The 10,000-nt window shown below is 41.7% G+C and overlaps 1 protein-coding gene across 4 annotated transcripts in view; it reads right to left on the reverse strand.

Moving 5' to 3' along the window:
• Positions 1-10,000, reverse strand: part of LOC123520853 — a 364,869-nt gene that overhangs the window by 16,039 nt on the left and 338,830 nt on the right. The window lies entirely within an intron of this gene.

The following is a 10,000-nucleotide window of genomic DNA, read 5'->3' on the forward strand; positions in this document are numbered from 1 at the left end:
GTTCTCCCGTCCACACACGCTCCGTCACGCCCCGCTACCACCTATATATGTGTGTACGTCTTATCTCTCTCTCTCTCTCTCTCTCTCTCTCTCTCTCTCTCTCTCTCTCTCTCTCTCTCTCTCTCTCTGCACTCATTTCTGTTCTAAAAAGTTCGGTGTGTTTCCTCGTGTCGTGTGAGAGTAAAGAGCGAGTTTTTATTATTGTTATCGTGTTTTGGCAAAGTTTTCTCTCCTAGATGCGCCTCCTCCAACTGCTGCATTACACGTTCATCGCGATGCCGGAGTAGTTGTGCAGCGCAGAAGTCCTTATTACTATCGCGAGACTTCTCCAATTTTCCCGAGGGTTATGTTAAAGAATTGCTGTCACAGAATGTTTTACAGAAGACTTCTTTATCCCGAGAAATGTGTGAGGTTTGTATTTATTTATTTTTTCCTTACTTTCCATAGCCCTGTGACTCGAACATTGATTAAGTAATATTATGGTGCAAGTTTTCCAAAGACTCCAGTGGCCACGAATGGAATGATGGATTAACCTTCAGAGTTTTTTTTTGTTATTTTTGTTAAGAAATGTAATTTTATTAATTGTCAAATGTTTGTCCAAATATTAGACTTAGTGTTCGGTTGATAGTGTGGATTTATTAGGTAGCTTTAAAGAAACGATCACAAATATTTATGGATGAACATGTTCGAGGAAAATAACCAATCATGTTTTTATAAGAACTGGCGCGTGTATGCCGGTTTCTTGTAGCTTCCCTTATTTTTTGTGTTTCTATTAAAGTAATTACATTAAAATCTCGATTGAACTTTTGTTTTCTTTCCTACTATCTGTCAAGTAAACAATTTGTGAATGGCTAGAGTATGTCAGGAAAGATTATCTCCTGAAAGTTAACCGACTAGCTTACAGAAGACAGCTCTAATGATCTTATCTTCTTATGAAACAAGTTGAATACAAGTATGCGTCAAACAAGAAGAAAAAAAACGAAAAAATTTACTTGAACATTATTCATCATTCAGGTAGTAAACTGGTGAGCAGCTTTAACGTAACAGATGGAAAAGACTTTCAGGACCATGAAGTTCCTAATAGTCAAGGCCGAAAGGGGACGTAGAAAACATCGCTGAAAGAATATCAAAATGACAGGCATGATTAAATCAGAGGGTGGAGAAGAGAGAGAGAGAGAGAGAGAGAGAGAGAGAGAGAGAGAGAGAGAGAGAGAGAGAGAGAGAGAGAGAGAGAGAGAGAGAGAGAGAGAGAGAGAGAGAGAGAGAGAGAGAGAGAGAGAGAGAGAGAGAGAGAGAGAGAATGTCGCAAAATTGTGCAACCTTTGGTAGAAATCTAGTCAGACGGTTCATCTTCACATAGGAAGAAAAAAGTGTTAGTGGTATTAGGATGAAATATGTGTTGGCAAATGGAAAGGATATTGAACTAGAAAATATAATGATATATTTGACTCCTTAGAGAGACGCAAGTTAAGAGGAGACCTGATAGAAGTATTTAGGATCAGTAGCCTGGATAGATCCAGATATAATGGGTTCAAGCTTGAGAAGTTTATTTAGGTTTAGAAAAGAAATTGGACCATGGTCCTCTAATAGACTAGTTGATTAATGGAACCGACTCAGTAATCATGTTGTTAGTGGAAACTCAATAGGGAGCTTTGAAAGAAGATTAGATAAACTTATGAATGAGGATGATAGGTGGTATTAGGTAGCTTTGTCCATAGAGGGACTGCCACGTGTAGGTGTGACACCCTCTTGCAGCTTCTCTCGTTTTCTTATATTCTCATGCTATATGAAGAGAGACGGCCAGTGGTTTAGGTTTTCGGAAGACACCTCTTGTGAGCTTTTCTACTTTTCTTCGTGACACAGCAAGCCGAATCACGGACCAAAACATTAAAGTTTAACTTGAGCTGAAGCGTCAGAAATGTACTTCCAAATATTGTAGATTATATCCTTCGTTATGGGCCTGGTAGTCGGCAGCATCTTTGACACCAGAACGTTAGTCATTCCATGGGAAATGAGATTATTACAGCCTCAGACGCAGCAATGGCAGGACAGGACATGTCGGGCAAATAGAGTTCTGATTAGAGAAGGTCAGTGAAAAGTAAAATGCAATAAACCGAGGAGATGAATGAGGGAATGTCGGGAATTCGTGGTGCGTCTCCAAGTGATATAACCTCTAACTGTTGCTGAGACAGAACACCAAGGTCTGTTAAAGGCGACAATAGAGCATACTGACACATGCCCACATTGAAATTATTATACTTCTGCCAGATGAGAGAGAGAGAGAGAGAGAGAGAGAGAGAGAGAGAGAGAGAGAGAGAGAGAGAGAGAGAGAGAGAGAGAGAGAGAGAGAGAGAGAGAGAGAGAGAGAGAGAGAATGTGAATTTTAGAGCATAGACTGCAACTGAGAGGCGAAGGACAAAAAGAAACAATACCGAGAACGGGAGCAGACATTTGATAAGGCCGCATTTTCATCTTGACTGTGTGTGTGTGTGTGTGTGTGTGTGTGTGTGTGTGTGTGTGTGTGTGTGTGTGTGTGTGTGTGTGTGTGTATGTGTGTGTGTGTGTGTGTGTGTGTGTGTGTGTGTGTGTGTGTGTGTGTGTGTGTGTGTGTGTGTGTGTGTGTGTGTGTGTGTGTGTGTGTGTGTGTGTGTGTGTGTGTGTGTGTGTGTGTGTGTGAGTGTGTATGTGTGTGTGTGTGTGTGTGTGTGTGTGTGTGTGTGTGTGTGTGTGTGATAAATTTCTTGTTCTGCATTTAAATGTCGTCTTCATATTATTATCCTAGTTCTTGTAGCAATTCTTGCTGTTGTTAATGGTCGTGTTGGTGTTGATGATGATGATGATGATAGTTATGGTGATGATGATGGTGATGATGATGATGATGATGGTTATGGTGATGTAGTACTTCTCGTTCATATTCACATCACCAAGTCCTCCTCCTCTTCCTCTTCATCCTCCTACATCCACACCACCACCACTACTAGCACCACCACCACCACCACCTACATCTATCTTTATTGAAGGTCTATTCTGATCACAGACGAGGGACACAAGTATGGATCAGGAAGGGTAGACGAGCTCGAGGTGGAGATAGATGGATGGTGAGGGACAAGATGAATAGTGACGGAGGTGCGTGTAGGTCTTGCAATGGAGATGGATAGAGGTAGAGAGGGAGAGGAGCGGGAAGTGGTATGGGGGGGATGGGAGGCTGAGGATGTAGTATAGAGGAAGGGTAACAGATGGAAGGAGGCTGGGATGAATGAAAGGGTATGGGACGAGGGAGATATATGGAGGAAGGAGAGAGAGAGAGAGAGAGAGAGAGAGAGAGAGAGAGAGAGAGAGAGAGAGAGAGAGAGAGAGAGAGAGAGAGAGAGAGAGAGAGAGGGCAGGGAGGAGGATATTAGCTTAATTGTTTAATGACAGACTATTTTCACTAGTACTCTTACCCTCGTCTTTCAGAAACCTTCCTCCCTCTCCTCCTCCTCCTCCTCCTCCTCCTCCTCCTCCTCCTCCTCCTCCTCCTCCTCCTCCTCCTCCTCCTTCTCCTCCTATTCCTCATATCGCCATATTATATTCATACTTATTTTTCCATCATGTTCCATCTTCCTCCTCCTTTTCCTCTTTACCTTTCATAAGCTTGTATGGCGAGTGCATATTCCTCTTACGTTCCTCATGTTTGTTTTCCTCTTACCTCTTTCTTACCTCACACACCTTTTCTTTCTCCTTCTTTATTTCATATTTCTCTCTCTATCCCTTTCAATTTTTCTTTATATTGCTTCCTTTCTTTTTTATATCTTTCTCTATCCATCCATTCCATCACTTAGCCGTTTAACATTTTTTTCTTATTTATTTTCCTAATATTCAATAAGAATGAGCTTCTCTCTCTCTCTCTCTCTCTCTCTCTCTCTCTCTCTCGTGGCATTGAAACTCAAGAAGTGAAGACCAGTCCATTTGCGCGACCCTCTTAGTAGTTAACACCCTCACTAATACGACCACCAAGCTGAAGTCGTTCTGTGTGCTACCTCCATCGGGACGTACTACCTACTAATTTTCGTCTTTTCTCATCTCCTTCCTCCCCCTTCCTCCTCCTTGCTCCTCTCAGTTTCCTACAATACCCCAGTCCTCTTGTTCTTTCTCTCCCTCCGTGGCTTAAGGAAGGAAAGAGCTGGAGTTGTTTGTGTCAGAAGTTCGATGCTGGAGGATAAGAGGAGTGGAGTGGCTTGTTTAACGTTGCTGTTTGTGGGTGTTTTGATTGCTGCTGCTTTTATTCTGGAGGATTTTGCGGTAGAGGCTGAGCACTTGCCTTTGAACCAGGGGACGTTGTGGGAAAGGAGGGTATAGTTGGTATGTAGGTAAGGAGAGAACGTGGTGCCACTTAGGTTGTTGTTGTTCGTGGTGGTGGTGATGGTGGTGGTGATGGTGGTGGCCGTTAGTGGAGTTAGGGCGGAGAAGATTTGAAATATTTTGTTTTACTTTGTTTCGTGTTTTTAAACGTTTCAGCGTTTTCTTCGTTTACTTTTAACAGACTTTACTTCTAACATACTTTTATTGGGGTGTTCAAGGGTGTTTTATGAAATTTAATGGTGGTTGAGTAATGATTCTGCACTATCGTTGTAAAAACATTCCAGATAAACGATTGGTGTTTTCTATGTCCACGGAAAACAGTTCAGCAGAGAGTATAAAGCCTTGAAGAGTTCAGGCTATCGTTGATATTGTTCCACATTGGCGGGAATCAGATCATCGTTCTATTTTTGTTCTCTAACCTCAGTCCGCAGTCTGTGCATTATTATTTCCTATCTTTGCTACTGTGTCCTGCGAGGCCATGAAATAACCTGAAGCCAATCTGACTTTGACCTCGCTACGAGCTTACCTTGACTCACTCACCTCTGAGACCACCGCTTGTAAGACTCGATACAACCAACTGTCGCTTGTACTGAGGGTGGCAGAGAAGGTAAGCCTACAATCTAGCATAGCTAAAACATAGATCCTGACGTGAGTCGTACGGTGTATATTTTTCTTCGCCTTTTCCGGTACAGAAGTTTCCACTGTAAAGGCCTGACTTAGGAGTAATCATAAGTTACGTGTAATATTAAGAACAAGGTCACTATCAAGAACTTTATTCATTATTATCATGAAAAACATTGTTCACCATCAACAATCTCTAGTCATCAGTATACAACACTATTCTCACAACCTTTTCTGACAATCACTACTCATGAGAGAAAAGCTAACTGTTCCTTCCCTTCCTTCCTTCATTACTAATTATTCCTTCTCTGCTAACACGATCCATGCCTGTGTATGCACTACTTATGTACCGGCTACTAAATTCTAGAAGTTCGCTGATGTGGATACAGAACCAAATATGCATTTTCTCATAAAAAGCGGTTGCGGATAAGATTGTGGATATTGAAATATCAATATATCCACCTTCATATCATTTGCGGATGCCAATGCAGATCGTCTTACACAACACAGTAATGCAAAGTGCGTTGTATCCAAGACATAAAACTCCGGAGCCTAAAGAAAGAGGGAAGAGGAAAACAAATAAAAAATATAAATAAAGAAAATGGATGAGATAAGAGGAAAGAAAAAAAGTGAAAAAATGTAATTAAATAAGACATAAAAAAGTAAAGGAAGATGAAGCAGGGAAAGAGAAAAACAGAACATCAAAAAAAGAGAAAAAGAGTAAAAGTGGGAAGTGGGGAATGAATGAAGGACAAGAGGGAGTAAGTGTCAGGAAAAGTGTCTTCTTAATCTCACTACTTCCTCTCTCCTTCTAATTCTTAACTCACTCTCCTGAAACTTCCTTGCTTTCATTCTCGTCTTTCTACCCGTTCGTCCATCCTCCTCCTTCACCCTTTCTCATTTCCTTGCCAAAGTACTTTCCTTCCTCCGTTGCGAACTCCCTTCATCCCTACTTCATAATACGTCCCTTCCTCCCTCTGTTCTCTCTCTCTCTCTCTCTCTCTCTCTCTCTCTCTCTCTCTCTCTCTCTCTCTCTCTCTCTCTCTCTCTCTCTCTCTCTCTCTCTCTCTCTCTCTCTCTCTCTCTCTCTCTCTCTCTCTCTCTCTCTCTCTCTCTCTCTCTCTCTCTCTCTCTCTCTCTCTCTCTCTCTCTCTCTCTCTCTATATCTATATATATATATATATATATATATATATATATATATATATATATATATATATATATATATATATATATATATATATATATATATATATATATATATATATATATATATATATATATATATATATATATATATATATATATATATATATATATATATATATATATATATATATATATATATATATATATATATATATATATATATATATATATATATATATATATATATATATATATATATATATATATATATATATATATATATATATATATATATATATATATATATATATATATATATACATATACTCTCCTTACCCTTACCCTCCTCTCCTCGATATTTCTATTCAAAGAAAGATCAAGGCATTGATACTCATCACTCTCATCACTCGTATACACACACACACACACACACACACACACACACACACACACACACACACACACACACACACACACACACACACACACACACACACACACATACCGCGTAGTGTAGTGGTTAGCATGCTCGACTCACACTCGAGAGGGCCCGGGTTCGATTCCCGGCGCGGTGAGGCAAATGGGCAAGCCTCTTAATGTGTGGCCTCTGTTCACCTAGCAGTAAATAGGTACGGGATGTAACTCGAGGGGTTGTGGCCTCGCTTTCCCGGTGTGTGGAGTGTGTTGTGGTCTCAGTCCTACCTGAAGATCGGTCTATGAGCTCTGAGCTTGCTCCGTAATGGGGAAGACTGGCTGGGTGACCAGCAGGCGACCGAGGTGAATCACATACACACACACACACACACACACACACACACACACACACACACACACACACACACACACACACACACACACACACACACACACACACACACACACACGCATTCTTGTTTGACCGGAAGGTAGAAGAGGAATTTTTCTTTTTATGTGAAGATGCGATTCTGAATATTGGTACTGATTTTCATTTTTTATTTATTCTTTTTTTTTTTTATATCAGAAAGCAGATGTGAGTGTCAGTGCGAGTGGTGTTTATTCGCAGTGTTGGTTCTACGTAGATGTGTGGATGCGAAGGCGAATATCTAAAACATTTGTAGCATACACGAGTCTTGTTAGAAAATGACCGGAAAATGAGAGAGAGAGAGAGAGAGAGAGAGAGAGAGAGAGAGAGAGAGAGAGAGAGAGAGAGAGAGAGAGAGAGAGAGAGAGAGAGAGAGAGAGAGAGAGAGAGAGAGAGAGAGAGAGAGAGAGAAATTAAAATATGAGTATTAGTTTATACTCTGACGTTCCATGCGTAAAAAGACTCAACTAGTTTAAGTTTGTTTCACGCTTTCCTACTTTTCTCTCTCTCTCTCTCTCTCTCTCTCTCTCTCTCTCTCTCTCTCTCTCTCTCTCTCTCTCTCTCTCTCTGTCTGTCTCACGGATCGTAAACTTCCATCATCGTGGAAACCAAAGCAAGAAACAAAGATTTATGTCTCGTTTTGACGCCTTGACTGAGATAGTAATGGTTATGACAGCAATTATGAATGCAAATTAAGAGGAGCAGAAGGAGAAGGAGGAGGAAGAGGAGGAGGAGGAGGAGGAGGAGGAGGAGGAGGAGGAAGGAGGAGGAGGAGGAGGAGTAGGAAGAGGAAGGAGAAGGAGGAATAACAAAGATACATATGAGTAATGGAAAGCCTAAGAGAGAAAGAAAAGAAAAATGTGAACAGCAGGAAAAGAAAGAATATAAAAAGGCATTGTGTTGGTTTACTTTGTTGGATGAGGTAATAAACATGACAAGAACAAGAACAAGGACAAAAGAGAACATTCATCACCACTTAGTAATCTGTCACTCCCTTCCATGGCCCTTCTCTTACCTTTTCCCTAACCTAACCTAACATATTATAAGCTAACCTATACATATGCAACAATCCCTACCCTCGCCTCCGCCACTCTCTTTCATACCCTTCCCGCCCATTTCTTCCTAAGTGAACCTGATCTAACCACACTCGTCAACATCTTTCGCTCTCTTATTTCCTTTTTTTTTTTTTTTTTATTTATACTATGTGGGTTTTCACGGGAATTTATGGGCTAAAGGGGATACTTTCTTTCTCGGCCTTCTTATTTTTTATATACCATGTGGGCTTTTTCACGGGAATTAATGAGCTGAAGGGGATACTTTTTCGGGTACTTCCTATCTCAAAGCCCACCCGCTAGGAAATCGTTGCCCCGAGTGAGAAGCCCAACCTATATTCGGACCGTGGACAGGATTCGAACCCGTGCGCTTGGAGACCCCTCGGACCCCAAAACAAGCATGTTTCCATTGTACCCTAGTTTCGTAATTTGGCCTAACTTAAACACACCAGTCCCACACCTTCTGCTTTTCTTTCCATTTCCTTTCCTTCTTCTCAACCTAACCCATAATCTAACCTAATCTAACCTAACTAATTTAATCCTATAATTAACCTCTTCAGTACCAGGAAGCATTTTTCTATGATTTTTGGGTATGACTAGACGATTTTATTTGTATTGAAAAGCATCTATGGAATTCAAAAAGATAATAGCCAAAGTCTTTACTATTTCAATCCTCCACATGAATTTCTGAAGCTGTATAAACTTGCCACATAGTAACCAAAATGAATATGAAATTTCGGCATGGTACTGAAGAGTTTAAATTAGCCAGACGTAACCTAACCTAACTTAGCCTAACCTAGCTTCACCTTAGCATTTCCATCACCATTCTGCCTTCCGTCACTCCCTTTCCAGGCCTTTCCATCCCTTCCCTTCTCCATGCCGCGCGCGCGAGCTCCAGGTGACAGACAAATTGTTTCCGGGCTTGTCGACGGTAATTGTTTCGTTCACAGTCTTCCGAACCATTTCCGGAGACAAATGGTGGGTGTGAGATACTGGCGGGAACTTTTGCGCCAAGGAACACTGGAGCGACGTTTTTGGAGGTGACGATTTCGCAACCACCGTCATCACCATCACCGCCACCATCGCTATAGCTGCACCCGCCGCCGCCGCCACCAACAGTAGTCATGACGCCTTCAGAAAACCAGCGGAGTGAATGAATGTCTTCCTTCCCTTGTCGTGTTCGTTGGCGTTGTTACCTGTCTGTGTTGCTTCTTTTTCCGGAAACTAGAGGCTTTAACGCGGTTGTGTGTGTGTGTGTGTGTGTGTGTGTGTGTGTGTGTGTGTGTGTGTGTGTGTGTGTGTGTGTGTGTGTGTATGAAAGAAGTCTGGAGGTGGTTTCTCTGCGGTGATGAAGTCGAGGAGGAGCTGGAAAAATTTATACCTTCGGCTCGGGAAGTTAAAGGTATCGTAAATTACATCTGAGTTCAGTGTGGCTATTGTTGTTGTTGCTTTGGTGGTGGTGGTGGTAGCTGTGGCGACGGCGGCGACGGCGGTGGCGGCGGCTCAAAGACTGACACTTCATTAGGTGATACATCGAGGCTCTCTCTCTTATAGGTGTTTCATTTAAGCTTCAAACTAAAATTACTCGCGGCTCGCCCTGTCTATTTTTCACTGGCCAAGCGACACGTCGAGGATTAGTTTCATGCAGCTGAGATGAGGAGATCCAGCGACTTAGTGGTGAATTATAGCTAACCCGGGAGGCTCACAAGTCCCACGTCCGGCTGTGGCACCTGATGCTGGTTTATATTTCAGGAAGGAAAGGCCGCAGGTGAAGGGAAGAAGGCCGACACTAGCAAGACTGAATTTTAAAAGAGAAAGCTTGAGAGAAAGGGTGAACTTTTGAGGGTTTGGTGTCTTAATTCTTGGAATGAAAAACATAAATTCATTACGTTACACGATGCCCATTGCAGCCTTGAAGATGTACAAATGCCAAGTGTTTTGATATGTAAGAGACAGCTGGTGCATTTAACGCGTCCGTGTTCCTCCGCAGTCTACA

The sequence above is a fragment of the Portunus trituberculatus genome, chromosome 47, assembly GCF_017591435.1.
Source record: "Portunus trituberculatus isolate SZX2019 chromosome 47, ASM1759143v1, whole genome shotgun sequence".
Classification (NCBI taxonomy): Eukaryota; Metazoa; Arthropoda; class Malacostraca; order Decapoda; family Portunidae; genus Portunus; species Portunus trituberculatus.